This window comes from Scyliorhinus canicula, chromosome 7 (genome assembly GCF_902713615.1).
Source record: "Scyliorhinus canicula chromosome 7, sScyCan1.1, whole genome shotgun sequence".
Classification (NCBI taxonomy): domain Eukaryota; kingdom Metazoa; phylum Chordata; class Chondrichthyes; order Carcharhiniformes; family Scyliorhinidae; genus Scyliorhinus; species Scyliorhinus canicula.
The window spans coordinates 123461642-123475266 of NC_052152.1; the positions used below are offsets into that span (position 1 = coordinate 123461642).

Here is a 13625-nt window from a genome sequence, read left to right on the forward strand (position 1 = left end):
TCCTCATAGCTAATACCCTCCATACCAGGCAACATCCTGCTAAATCTCTTCTGCACCCTCTCCAAAGCCTCCACATCCTTCTGGTAGTGTGGTGACCAGAATTAAACACTATACTCCAGGTTGGCTATACGAAGGTTCTATATAGCTGCAACATGACTTGCCAATTCGTATACTCAATGCCCCGGCCAATGAAGGCAAGCATGCCGTATGCCATCTTGACAACCTTCTCAACCTGTGTTGCCCCTTTCAGTGACCTGTGGACCTGTACACCTAGATCTCTCTGATTGTCAATACTCATGAGGGTTCTACCATTCACTGTATATTCCCTACCTGCATTAGACCGAGCTCACATTTGTCCGGATTAAACACCATCTGCCATCTCGCCGCACAAGTCTCCAAACGTTCTAATTCCTGCCGTATGGGCAGCACGGTAGCATTGTGGAAATCACAATTGCTTCACAGCTCCAGGATCAATTCCGGCTTGGGTCACTGTCTGTGCGGAGTCTGCACATCCTCCCCATGTGTCCGTGGGTTTCCTCCGCTTGCTCTGGTTTCCTCCGACAGTCCAAAGATGTGCAGGTTAGGTGGATTGGCCATGATAAATTGCCCTTAGTGTCCAAAATTGCCCTTAGTGTTCGGTGGGGTTACTGGGTTATGGGGATAGGGTAGAGGTGTTGACCTTGGGTAGGATGCTCTTTCCAAGAGCCGGTGCAGACTAGATGGGCCGAATGGCATCCTTCTGCACTGTAAATTCTATGGTATCCTCTGACAGTCCTCATCGCTATCCGCAACTCCACCAACCTTTGTGTCGTCCACGAACTTACCACTCAGACCAATTACATTTTCCTCCAAATCATTCATATATACTACGAACAGCAAAGGTTCCAGCACTGATCCCTGCGGAATACCACTAGTCACAGCCCTCCAATCAGAAAAGCACCCTTCCATTGCTACACTCTGCCTTCTATGACCTAGCCAGTTCTGTATCCATCTTGCCAGCTCACCTCTGATCCCGTGTGACTTTACCTTTTGTACCAGTCTGCCACGAGGGACCTTGTCCATATAAGCAACATCCACTGCCCCACCCGCATCAATCATCTTTGTGACCTCCTCGAAAAACTTTATCAAGTTAGTGAGACACAACCTCCCCTTCACAATACCGTGCTGCCTCTCACTAATACGTCCATTTACTTCCAAATGGGAGTGGATCCTGTCTCGAAGAATTCTCTCCAGTAATTTCCCAACCACTGACGTAAGGCTCACCGGCCTTTAGTTCCCTGGATGATCCTTGCTACCCTTCTTAAACAGAGGAACAACATTGGCTATTCTCCAGTCCTCCGGGACATCACCTGAAGACAGTGAGGATCCTCAGATTTCTGACAAGGACTCAGCAATTTCCTCTCTTGCCTCCTTCAGTGTTCTGGGGTAGATCCCATCAGGCCTTGGGGACTTATCTAGCTTAATATTTTTCGAGACACCTAACACCTCGTCTTTTTGGATCTCAATGTGACCCAGGCTATCTGCACACCTTTTTCCAGACTCAACATCCACCAAAGCATACAAAGTGGCAAAGATCAGTGGGACACTAGAGGACTGGGAAATCTTTAGGGGGCAACAGAAAGCTACTAAAAAAGCGATAAAGAGTAAGATAATTTATGAGAGTAAACTTGCTCAGAATATAAAAACAGATAGTAAAAGTTTCTGCAAATATATAAAATATATATATTTTGGGGCAGCAGGGTAGCATGGTGGTTAGCATAAATGCTTCACAGCTCCAGGGTCCCAGGTTCGATTCCCGGCTGGGTCACTGTCTGTGTGGAGTCTGCACGTCCTCCCCCTGTGTGCGTGGGTTTCCTCCGGGTGCTCCGGTTTCCTCCCACAGTCCAAAGATGTGCGGGTTAGGTGGATTGGCCATGCTAAATTGCCCGTAGTGTCCTAAAAAGTAATGTTAAGGGGGGTTGTTGGGTTACGGGTATAGGGTGGATATGTGGGTTTGAGTAGGGTGATCATGGCTTGGCACAACATTGAGGGCCGAAGGACCTGTTCTGTGCTGTACTGTTCTATGTTCTATAAAACAAAAGAGTGGCTGAGGTAAATGTTGGTCCTTTAGAGAATGAGAAGGGAGATTTAATAATGGGAGATGAGAAAATGGCTGAGGAACTGAACAGGTTTTTTGGATCGGTCTTCATAGTGGAAGACACAAATAACATGCCAGTGACTGATAGAAATGAGGCTATGACAGGTGAGGACTTTGAGATGATTGTTATCACTAAGGAGGTAGTGATGGGCAAGCTAATGGGGCTGAAGGTTGACAAGTCTCCTGGCCCTGATGGAATGTATCCCAGAGTGCTAAAAGAGATGGCGAGGGATATTGCAAATGCACTCGTGATAATTTACCAAAATTCACTAGACTCTGGGGTGGTCCTGGCGGATTGGAAATTAGCAAACGTGACACCACTGTTTAAAAAAGGAGGATGGCAGAAAGTGGGTAATTATAGGCCAGTGAGATTAACTTCGGTAGTGGGGAAGATGCTGGAATCTATCATCAAGGAAGAAATAGCGAGGTATCTGGATGGAAATTGTCCCATTGGGCAGACGCAGCATGGGTTCATAAAGGGCAGGTCGTGCCTAACTAATTTAGTGGGATTTTTTGAGGACATTACCAGGGCGGTAGATAGCCAATGGATGTGGCATATCTGGATTTCCAGAAAGCCTTTGACAAGGTGCCACACAAAAGGCTGCTGCATAAGATAAAGATGCATGGCATTAAGGGTAAAGTAGTAGCGTGGATAGAGGATTGGTTAATTAATGGAAAGCAAAGAATGGGGATTAATGTGTGTTTCTCTGGTTGGCAATCAGTAGCTGGTGGTGCCCCTCAGGGATCAGTGTTGGCCCACAATTGTTCACAATTTACATAGATGATTTGGAGTTAGGGACCAAGGGCAATGTGTCCAAGTTTGCAGACGGCACTAAGATGTGTGGTAAAGCCAAAAGTGCAGAGGATACTGGAAGTCTACAGAGGTTTTTGGATAGGTTAAGTGAATGGGCTAGGGTCTGGCAGATGAAATACAATGTTGGCAAATGTGAGGTTATCCATTTTGGTAGGAATAGCAGCAAAAGGGATTATTATTTAAATGATAAAATATTAAAACATGCTGCTGTGCAGAGAGACCTGGGTGTGCGAGTGCATGAGTCGCAAAAAATTGGTTTACAGATGAAACAGGTGAATACGGCGAATTGAATTTTCTTCATTGCTAGAGGGATGGAGTTTAAGACTAGCGAGCTTATGCTGCAATTGTATAAGGTGTTGGTGAGGCCACACCTGGAGTATTGTGTTCAATTTTGGTCTCCTTACCTGAGAAAGGATGTACTGGCACTGGAGGGTGTGCAGAGGAGATTCACTAGGTTAATCCCAGAAATGAAAGGGTTGGATTACGAGGAGAGGTTGAGCAGACTGGGACTGTACTCATTGGATGAGGGGGGATCTTATAGAAACATGTAAAATTATGAAGGGAATAGATAGAATGGATGCGGGCAGGTTGTTTCCACTGGCGGGTAAAAGCAGAACTAGGGGGCATAGCCTCAAAATAAGGGGAAGTAGATTTAGGACTGAGTTTAGGAGGAACTTCTTCACCCAAAGGGTTGTGAATCTATGGAATTCCTTGCCCAGCGAAGTAGTTGAGGCTCCTTCATTAAATGTTTTTAAGATAGAGATAGATAATTTTTTGAAGAATAAAGGGATTAAGGGTTATGGTGTTCGGGCCGGAAAGTGGAGCTCAGTCCACAAAAGATCAGCCATGATCTCAGTGAATGGCGGAGCAGGCTCGAGGGGCCAGATGGCCTACTCCTGCTCCTAGTTCTTATATTCTTATGTTTAATTCCTTCTCTTTGGTGAATACTGATGCAAAGTATTCATTTGGTACCTCGCCCATTTCCTCTGGCTCCACACATAGATTCCCTTCACTGTCCTTTAGTGGGCCAACCCTTTCCCTGGCTACCCTCTTGCTTTTTATGTACATGTAAAAAGCCTCGGGATTTTCCTTAACTCTATTTGCCAATGACTTTTCGTGACCCCTATTAGCCCTCCTGACTCCTTGCTTAAGTTGCTTCCTACTTTCCTTATATTCCACACAGGCTTCGTCTTTTCCTAGCTTTCTAGCACTGACAAATGCCTCCTTTTTCTTTTTGACGAGGCCTACAATATCTCTCGTTATCCAAGGTCCCAAATGTCAGATGTTGATTTACTTTCAAACATCCTCCCCAATATGTTCTTCAGTTACCGCCTAATATTGTTATAATTAGCCTTCCCCCAATTTAGCACATTCACCCTAGGACCACTTATCTTTGTCCACCAGCACTTTAAAACTTACTGAATTGTGGTCACTGTTCCCTGAAATGCTCCCCTACTGAAACTTCTACCATCTGGCCGGGCTCATTCCCCAATACTAGGTCCAGTACAGCCCCTTCCCTAGTTGGACTGTCTACATATTGTTTTAAGAAGCCCTCCTGGATGCTCCTTACGAACTCTGCCCCGTCCAAGCCCCGAGCACTAAGTGAATCCCAATCAATATTGGGGAAGTTAAAGTCTCCGACCACAACAACCCTGTTGCTTTTACTCCTTTTCAAAATCTCTCTACCTATCTGCTCCTCTTATCTCCCGCTGGCTGTTAGGCGGCCTGCAGTAATCCCCCAACCTTGTGACTGCACCCTTCTTATTCCTAACCTCTACCCATATAGCCTCGCTGCCCTCTGAGTTGTCCTCCCGCAGTACAGCTGTGATATTCTCCCTAACCAGTAGCGCAACTCCTGAAACATCTGAATCCTGGAATGTTTAGCTGCCAATCCTGTCCTTCAACCAGGTCTCTGTAATGGCAACAACATCATAGCTCCAAATAATAATCCAAGCCCTAAATTCATCTGCCTTACCTGTTATACTTCTTGCATTAAAACATATGCACTTCAGGCCACCAGTTCCGCTGTTTTCAGCAACATCTCCCTATCGTTCTCCCCGTGTTTACGTGGGTTTCCTCCGGGTGCTCCGGTTTCCTCCCACAGTCCAAAGATGTGCAGGTTAGGTGGATTGGCCATGCTAAAATTGCCCTTCGTGTCCAAAATTGCCTTTAGTTTTGGGTAGGGTTATTAGGTTATGGGGATATGGTGGATGTGTGGTCTTGGGTCGGGTGCTCTTTCAAAGAACCGGTGCAGACCCCATGGGCTGAATGGCCTCCTTCTGCACTGTAAATTACATGGTCTTCCTCAAAACCATACTGGCCCTATTCCCTAGTTCTCCCTTAAAGAAGAATTGGATTTTTGGGATAAATTGTGCATTATTTCAGTTCAAGGTTTCTCACATCCTCATCAAATGGCGAGTATTGGGGTGAAGGATATTTGTGTACTTAAAATCAAATTCCAAAAGATTCTTTTTTTCAACATTCATGGGATGTTGGTTATGTTGGCTAGGCCAGCATTTACTAGCAATCCAAACTGCCCTTGTCAAGGTGATGGGGAGCTGCCATTTCGAATTAAATGGCTTCCATTTCACTTTTTTAAAAATTGTATTGAAGTTTTTTTATTTTATATACTGTTTGTTCAGTAAGGATATGCACGTCGGTTACAGTATACAAGTCATTTTCCTCTGTACCAATCCCTCCTCTCAGCCCCCCGGCCTGTTCTCCCACCACCATTTGTTGGTTCAGATCCTTTCCTGGGTCACTTGCTGTAGAATGGGTAGTTATCTGCTATGTACATGTGTGCGGTGCCTTCCCCTTCCCTTTCCCCCACATCTCTCGATTGGCCTCACCCCCTTCTTCTCCGCTCCCTCATCCTGCTTTCAACATTTCTTTGGGGGTTCCGTTTCTTGTGGCATTGTTCTAGACCCCTGAATGCTGTATCAGGCACTTTCTGGCCTCCACCTTCTTTTTCTCTGGACTCTCCCACCCCCCTTCCCTGTCAGTTCCCTGCGGTCCCGTTGGCTCCCATGTGTCCCCCACCCCCCACTCCATTGGCTGTTGGCCTCAAACAGGTACTGGAACAAGTTGGTGAATTGCCTCCATGTTTTGTGGAAGCTAACCTCTGAAAATTGGATAGCAGAGTTGATCTTCTGCAGGTGGAGAAATTCCGACATGTTTGCCAACCAGTGTGCAGCTCTGGGTGGTGCTGCTGATCGCCAGCTGAGCAGGATTCTCCAGCTGGCGATGAGGGAAGCACAGGCTTCCTCATGAATAGTTCTGGCTGGTCTGATACCCCGAAGATTGCCACTTTTGGGCACGGCTCCACCATCACCCCTACTACCTTGGACATTACCTCAAAGAAGGCATGCCCAGAACATGTGGGCGTGGTTGACCGGGCCTCCCCGTCACCGTTCACATTTGTCCCCCACCTCCAGGAAGAACCTGCTCATTTGAGTTCTTGTCAGGTGTGCTCTGTGCACCACTTTCAGCTGCATGAGGCTTAGCCTTGCCCATGAGGAGGTGGAGTTCACCCTGCACAGTGCTTCACTCCAAAGTCCCCACCCTATTACCCGAATTCCGTCCTGAGCACTTCCTCCCATTTTTCCCGTGCCTTGTCAGTGGGGAGAGCATCCTTTCTAATAGTCATCCGTACAGGTCCCTAAAGATTCCCTCCCCAGACTATCCACGTCCAGTGACCCTTCTAGCATTGTGCTTTTCGGGGTCCATGGGTGAGCTGCCGTCTCCTTGCGGAGAAAGATTTTGACCTGTAGATGTCAGAGTTTGTTTCCACGAGGTAGCTCCAGTCTTCCTGTAAGTTCCTCGAGGGTCGCTGGTCTGCCCACAGTGTAAAAGTCTCAAACCATCAGTGTCTCCCCGTCCTGTCTCCACCTCTTAAAGAGGGCACCGTGCATGGCTGGTGCGAACCTTTGGTTGCCGCAGATAGGGGCCATGGTGGACATTTCGGTCAGACGTAAGTATTGCTTCATCTGGCTCCAAGTTCTCAGGTCGCAATGTTCTCTGGTTGAACGTTTTGTTGGCGGGGCTGCATTAGAAGGGTCCGGAGGGTTGTCCCTGTCCAGGAGGACTCGTCCATCCTCACCCATTAAGTGTTTAGTTCTTTCACCCATCCCGCCATTCTTTCCGCCTTGGCTGCCCAACGGTAGTATTGTAGGCTTGGGAGAGCCAGGCCCCCCATGTTTTTTGTTCTTTGCAGGACATTTTAGAAGATTCTTGGATTCTTTCCCACCGCTCTCCCCACCAACAACACAATCATATTGTCTGTTGAGTTGAAAAAGGGCCTTGGGGATGCAGAGCAATATGGACCTTAACAGGAAGACCGGGCATTGCGTTCATCTTTTTATTTTTATGCATTTAGAGTACCCAATTTTTTTTTTCCAATTAAGGGGCAATGTAGCATGGTCAATCCATCTAACCTGCACATCTTTTAGGTTGTGGGGGTGAAAGCCACGCAGACACGGGGAGAATGTGCACATAGACAGTGACCCAGGTCCTCAGCGCCGTAGTCCTAGTGCTAACCACTGCTCCAAGTGCCACCCTTTGGGCAGGACGTTCATCTTGATAATCTCTAACCTCCCCTCTTGGGAAACCGGAGTGTTGCTGATGGTCCGTTTTTACTTCCTCCGCCAGACTGAGGATCCACGTCCAGTCGTGGGCAACCTGGATCCCCAGGTAGCAGAATTTGCTTTGGGCTCCATCTCTGCCCCTCCCCCTCTCAGGCTCACCGAGAATACTTTGCTTTTCCCCAGGTTGAGTTTGTAGCCCGAGGATGCTCCAAACTCTCGAAGGAGCTTCATGATTCCTTTCATGCTGTTTTGTGGGTCCGAGATGTAGAGGAGCAGATCATTCGCATAGAGCGAGACTCTGTGCTGTCCGCTACCTCTTCAGATTCCCTTCCAGCTTCTTGCCGCTCTCAGGGTGATCGCCTGCGGTTCAATTGCCAGGGCAAACAAGAGCGGGGCCATTGGGCATTCCTGCCTTGTGCCTCTGTGCAGCTGTATTCAGTATTCAGAGCTGGTGGCATTGGTCCACACGCTCACCTTGAGGGCGTTGTAAAGGAGTTCCACCCATGAGGTGAACCCTGTCCCCAGGCCAAACCATTCTCATACCTCAATGAGGTATAACTCGACCCTACTCTGTCGAAGGCCTATTCTGCAGGGAGATGATCACCTCTGGTGTTCTGTCGCCGGATGGGATCATTATCACGTCCAGCAGTCGTCTGATGTTCGCAGTTGGCTGCCTACACTTAACAAAGTCCATATTGTCCTCTGCAAACACCTCTGGTATGCAGTTCTCTAGCCACTTAGCTAGGTCTTTTGCGAGTATTTTTGCAACTACATTGAGTAGCAAAATGGGTCTATATGATCTGCATTCCATTTGTTCTTTGTCTTTTTTGGATATCATCAAATATGGTGGCCTGTGTACGCGTAGGAGGCAGGGTGCTTCTCGCTAGTAAGTCTGCAAACATCTCCCGCAGGTGCAGGCCAATGCCGTTGCAAATGTTTTGTAGAGGTCCGCCGGGAACCCGTCGGGTCATGGTGTCTTCCCCAAAAGCATGGAGTTGATACTCTCCATGTCCTCTCCCAGTTCTCGGGTGCTTCCGGCTCTCTCCGTCTGTCGTTTCCATCCCCCACCCCACCTCCCGACTGGCATATCCAGACTGTTGAGGAACTATTTCATCCCAGAGTCCCCTTTGGGGTGTTTGGAAGTGTACAATCCCAGGTAGAAGGCCTTGAATGCTTCATTGACCATTTTTGGTTCTGCTACCAGTCTGCCTCTGCTATCTTTTACCTGAGCTATTTCTCTCGTGGCTGCCTGCCTTCTCAGCTGGTGAGTCAGCAGGCGGCTAGCCTTGTCTCCATGCTCGTAAAATGTCCCCCATGTCTGGTGGAGTTGGTGCTTTCCTGGTGGATGGCAAGTTAAAGTCCATCACCGCCTTCAGTGCCTCCCGGACCGTGGAAGGTAAGACTCCCCGTTCCGGTTGTTAGTATGTACTCGCCTATGCTCTGTGATATTTTCTGGCAGAAGATATCTTTGTATCCTCATTGGCTACAAGTGAGATCCCAGAGGACTGGGGATTAGTTAATGTGGTACCGCTGTTTAAGAAAGGTAGCAGGGATAATCCTGGAAACTATAGGCCGGTGAGTCTCATGTTGGTAGTAGGTAAATTATTGGAGAAAATTCTCAGGGACAGGATTTATACCCATTTCGATAAAAATGGACTCATAAGTGATAGACAGCATGGTTGTGTGAAGCGGAGATCGTGCCTCAGTAACTTGATCGAGTTTGTGAGGAGGTAATAAAGATGATTAATGAGGGGTAGGCGGTGGATGTTGTTTACATGGACTTCAGTAAAGCCTTTGACAAGGTGTCTCATGACAGACTGGTACAAAAGGTGAAGTCACACGTGATCAGAGGTGAGGTGGTAATATGGATACAGAACTGGCTTGGTCACAGAAGGCAAAGGGTAGCAGTAGAAGGGTGTTCTTCTGAGTGGATGGTTGTGACTAGTGCTGTTCCACAGGGATCTGTGCTTGGGCCTCTGTTATATGTGGTGTAATTTGTGGTGTACAGAAACAATTTTGAGGAAAATGCAGCTATATAGAAACCTGGTACGGCTGCAGTTGGAATATTGCGCACAATTCTGGTCACCACACTACCAGAAGAATGTGGAAGCTTTGGAGAGGATGCAGAGGAGTTTTACCAGGAGGGTGTGAGCTATGTGGAGAGGCTGAATAGACTCTTGACTGTTTTCATTAGAAAGACGGAGGTTATGGGGTGACCTGATAGAGGTCTACAAGATTATGAGGGGCATGGATAGAGTGGATGGGCAGGCACTCTTTCCCAAGATGGGGCATAGGTTTAAGGTTTGTGGGACAAAGTGTAGAGGAGATGTATGAGACAAGCTTTTTACACAGAGGGTGGTGAGTGCCTGGAACATGTTGCCAGGGTCGGTTGTGGAAGTAGTAACATTAACGGCATTCAAAAGGCATGGATAGGATGGGTATAGAGGGATATGGCACAAGGAAGTGCTGAGGGTTTTGGCAAAGGTTGGTACCATGACCGGTATAGTCTTGGAGGGCCGAAAGCGCCTGTTCCCATGCTGTATTGTTCTTTGCAAAACATTGGCGGCCAAGAGGGCCGTGTCCAACTTCCATTTGAACCATTGGGCACGGCCTATCACCAACCTCACATCCAAGTAATGTGGAGCATAGTTGGAGATTACAATTGCAGAGTATTCCACTCTGACTATCACTGGATGCACCGATTCCCCCCCCCAGCATCGATCTAACCCCCTCCTACGCTCGCTCTGTTAGTGTCCCTTCGGTGTGGGTGTAGATCCTGTGTACAGGCGAGAAAAAAGAAAATTCCTTCTCACCCAGGCGCATGAATGGCCATGGGTCCATTGCGCCCATCGGTTTCATAAACTTTCCCAGTTCTCTAGCCAGGCCTGTAATTTTCCCCATTCTGGGAGTGACCGCCAGTGGATCCTGTTCACAGTTAAAGTCTCCCCCTATGATCAGTCGGTTCTTATCTATGTTGGGGATTTCCGCCATGGTCTGTGGTGATATGCATCACTTTAGATACACAACGGGTTAATGTAAATACATGTAGACTAGCTAGACACTAGAGGGAGCACCAGAGACATGACACACAGGCACTCAACCAATAGAACAGTAAGATAGGACACGACCAATGGGCATTCATGATACACACAGAGGTGACACTACCACAGGAGGGCATTACACCAACCCATATATAAAGGACACAACACACATGATCTTCCTCTTTCCAGTGGAGATTCTCAAGTAATTGGAGACACAGGGTTAATTCAATATCACACCCACCACGTGGATTGTAGTAGACTGGTTTGTCAGTATGTGTAGCTACAGAAGGATCAACAGCAGAGGCGGACCTAAGTAAACAACAATGTTGTTTGTGATATACATAAATGATCTGGACGAAGGTATAAGTGGTCTGATGAGCAAGTTTGCAGATGATACTAAGATTGGTGGAGTTGCAGATAGCGAGGCGACTGTCAGAGAATACAGCAAAATATAGATAGATTGGAGAGTTGGGCAGAGAAATGGTAGATGGAGTTCAATCCAGGCAAATGCGAGGTGAGGCATTTTGGAAGATCTAACTCAAGAGCAGACTATATGGTCAATGGAAGAGTCCAGGGGAAAATTGATGTACAGAGAGGTCTGGGAGTTCAGGTCCACTGTACCCTTGTACCCCTGCAACGCAGGTCGATAGAGTGGTCAAGAAGGCATACAGCATGCTTGCCTTCATCGGACGGGGTATTGAGTACAAGAGTCTGCAGGTCATGTTGCAGTTGTATCGGACTTTGGTTAGGCCACATTTGGAATACTGCGTGCATTTCTGGTCGCCACATTACCAGAAGGATGTGGGGATGCTTTAGAGAGGGTGCAGAGGAGGTTCACCAGGATGTTGCCTGGTATGGAGGGTGCTAGCTATGAAGAAAGGTTGAGTAGATTAGGATTGTTTTCATTGGAAAGACGGAGGTTGAGAGGAGACCTGATTGAGGTCCACAAAATTATGAGAGGTATGGACAGGGTGGATAGCAACAAGCTTTTTCCAAGAGTGGGGGTGTCAATTACAAGGGGTCACGATTTCAAGGTGAGAGGGAAAAGTTTAAGGGAGATGTGCGTGGAAAGTTTTTTACGCAGAGGGTGGTGGGTGCCTGGAATGCTTTGCCAGCGGGGGTGGTAGAGGCAGGTACGAAAGCATCATTCAAGATGCATCTGGACAGATACATGAACGGGTGGGGAACAGAGAGAAGTAGACCTTGGAAAATAGGCAACAGGTTTAGATAAAGGATCTGGATTGGCGCAGGCTGGGAGGGCCGAAGGTCCTGTTCCTGTGCTGTAATTTTCTTTGTTCTCAGTAAGAGAATTGTAAATAGTTAAATAAACGTGTTGAAGTTATCTCCAAGTCTGAACCTTCCTTTGTCAAGTGCACATCAAGGAAGCCGCTTATGCTACACCAAGAGCATAACAAGACATGGTCTTCTTTACAAATTTCATGTTGTCCCAGTTGGGAGCGTACACATTGACAAGGATTACCACTGCCCCTTCCAGGTCACCGCTGACCATGACCTACCACCCACTTGGTCCATAACCGTCCTCTTCACAGTAAACACTGTCCTCTTATTTATCAGTACGGCTACACTCCTAGCACTCATCCTTAGCAGCTTTCATACCTTTCAGGCGGGCGAAGACTCTGGAACTTTTCACTAGGCCATTAAGTTCCCTGATGGGGGTTTTGTCCCCATCCTCCTGCGGGATCAACCATACGTAGTTTGTGGATGCGCCCCTGAAAACCAGGGTTTCCCTTTGTTCGGGGGCCATCCAAAATGGCCGTGGTCACTGTTTTCACCATGAGGCCGAGCGCTGCGCTCTGGGGGTTTCTCTTTTTCCAGGGGCCATCCAACATGGCAGCCAACTGTGTGTATGTCATGTGGGTGAGCCCATGCACTCCAGGGTTTCTCTTTGTTTAGGGACCGTCCAAAGTAACTGCTTATGGTGCCATCTTGTTCCACCTAACCTGCAGAAGCCAGTCTAGTTTTGATTTCCTCCCCCTACCCCTTTCACTGTCCCTTCACCTTCCATATCCCCCCTCTTTTGATGACCCCACTGCCTCCCCCTGCAGCTGTGTCACCTCCCCCCCCCCCACCACCAGGCGCCCCCTCCCTAGTGGGAGTTGCGGCGTGGCCCCCTCTCTCATTCAAATCTCCTGCCGCTAGCTTTCCCGCTAGTGTGGTGGCCTCCCACCCCCCCAGCGTCGATCTATGCTCACACTGCCAGTGTCCCTTCTATCTCCTACTCACTCTCTCCTGCGCTCTGTTGTCCTCATCCCCTCCTTCCTATGAGCTGGTTCCCCTGTCCACAGCGAGGCGATGCAGTCCTGCACATTACCTTTTTTTTAAATTAACAAAACTTATTTTATTTAACACGGTAGCTTTATGCACAGCTCCAGTAGTTTCCGACTGGGTCTTCTCTAGTCGGTGCCTGACTGGCTGACTGTATATATATTTTTTAAATATTTCTTTATTCTCCTCCTTTTTCACATTTTCTCCCAAATTTACACCCACCAACAATAAACAATAATCAGTAACAAATATGTAAATCCCCATATCAATAACAACGATCCCATCCTCACACCAAACCACAAACATTCGCCCACATGTTCACATAAACAAATGACAAAAAGGAACAGGAATCACCCATAGCCCCCGTTAACACTCATCGCCCCCCTCCCCCCCGAACCCTCCCATCTACCCACCCCCCAACTAATGTTCGATGTTATCCAGTTTTTGAAAGTGCATAATGAATAATGCCCATGAATTTCAGAACCCTTCCAACCTTCCCCTCAGTTCAAACTTAACCTTCTCAAGAGTCAAGAATTCCAACAGGTCCCCCCGCCATGCCAGGGCACAGGGTGGAGAGGCTGCTCTCCAACCCATCAGGATCCGCCTTCGGGCGATCAACGAGGCGAAGGCTACAACATCTGCCTCCGCACCCGTTTCCAACCCTGGCTGGTCCGACACCCCGAATATGGCCTCCTGGGGGCCTGGGTCCAGTTTCATGTGCACCACTTTAGAAATTACCCTAAAAACGTCCTTCCAGTAATCCT

General features: G+C 47.9%; 1 protein-coding gene across 2 annotated transcripts in view; it reads right to left on the reverse strand.

Annotated features, from left to right (window-relative positions):
• epsti1 (epithelial stromal interaction 1) overlaps positions 1-13625 on the reverse strand; it is a 117165-nt gene that overhangs the window by 74667 nt on the left and 28873 nt on the right. The window lies entirely within an intron of this gene.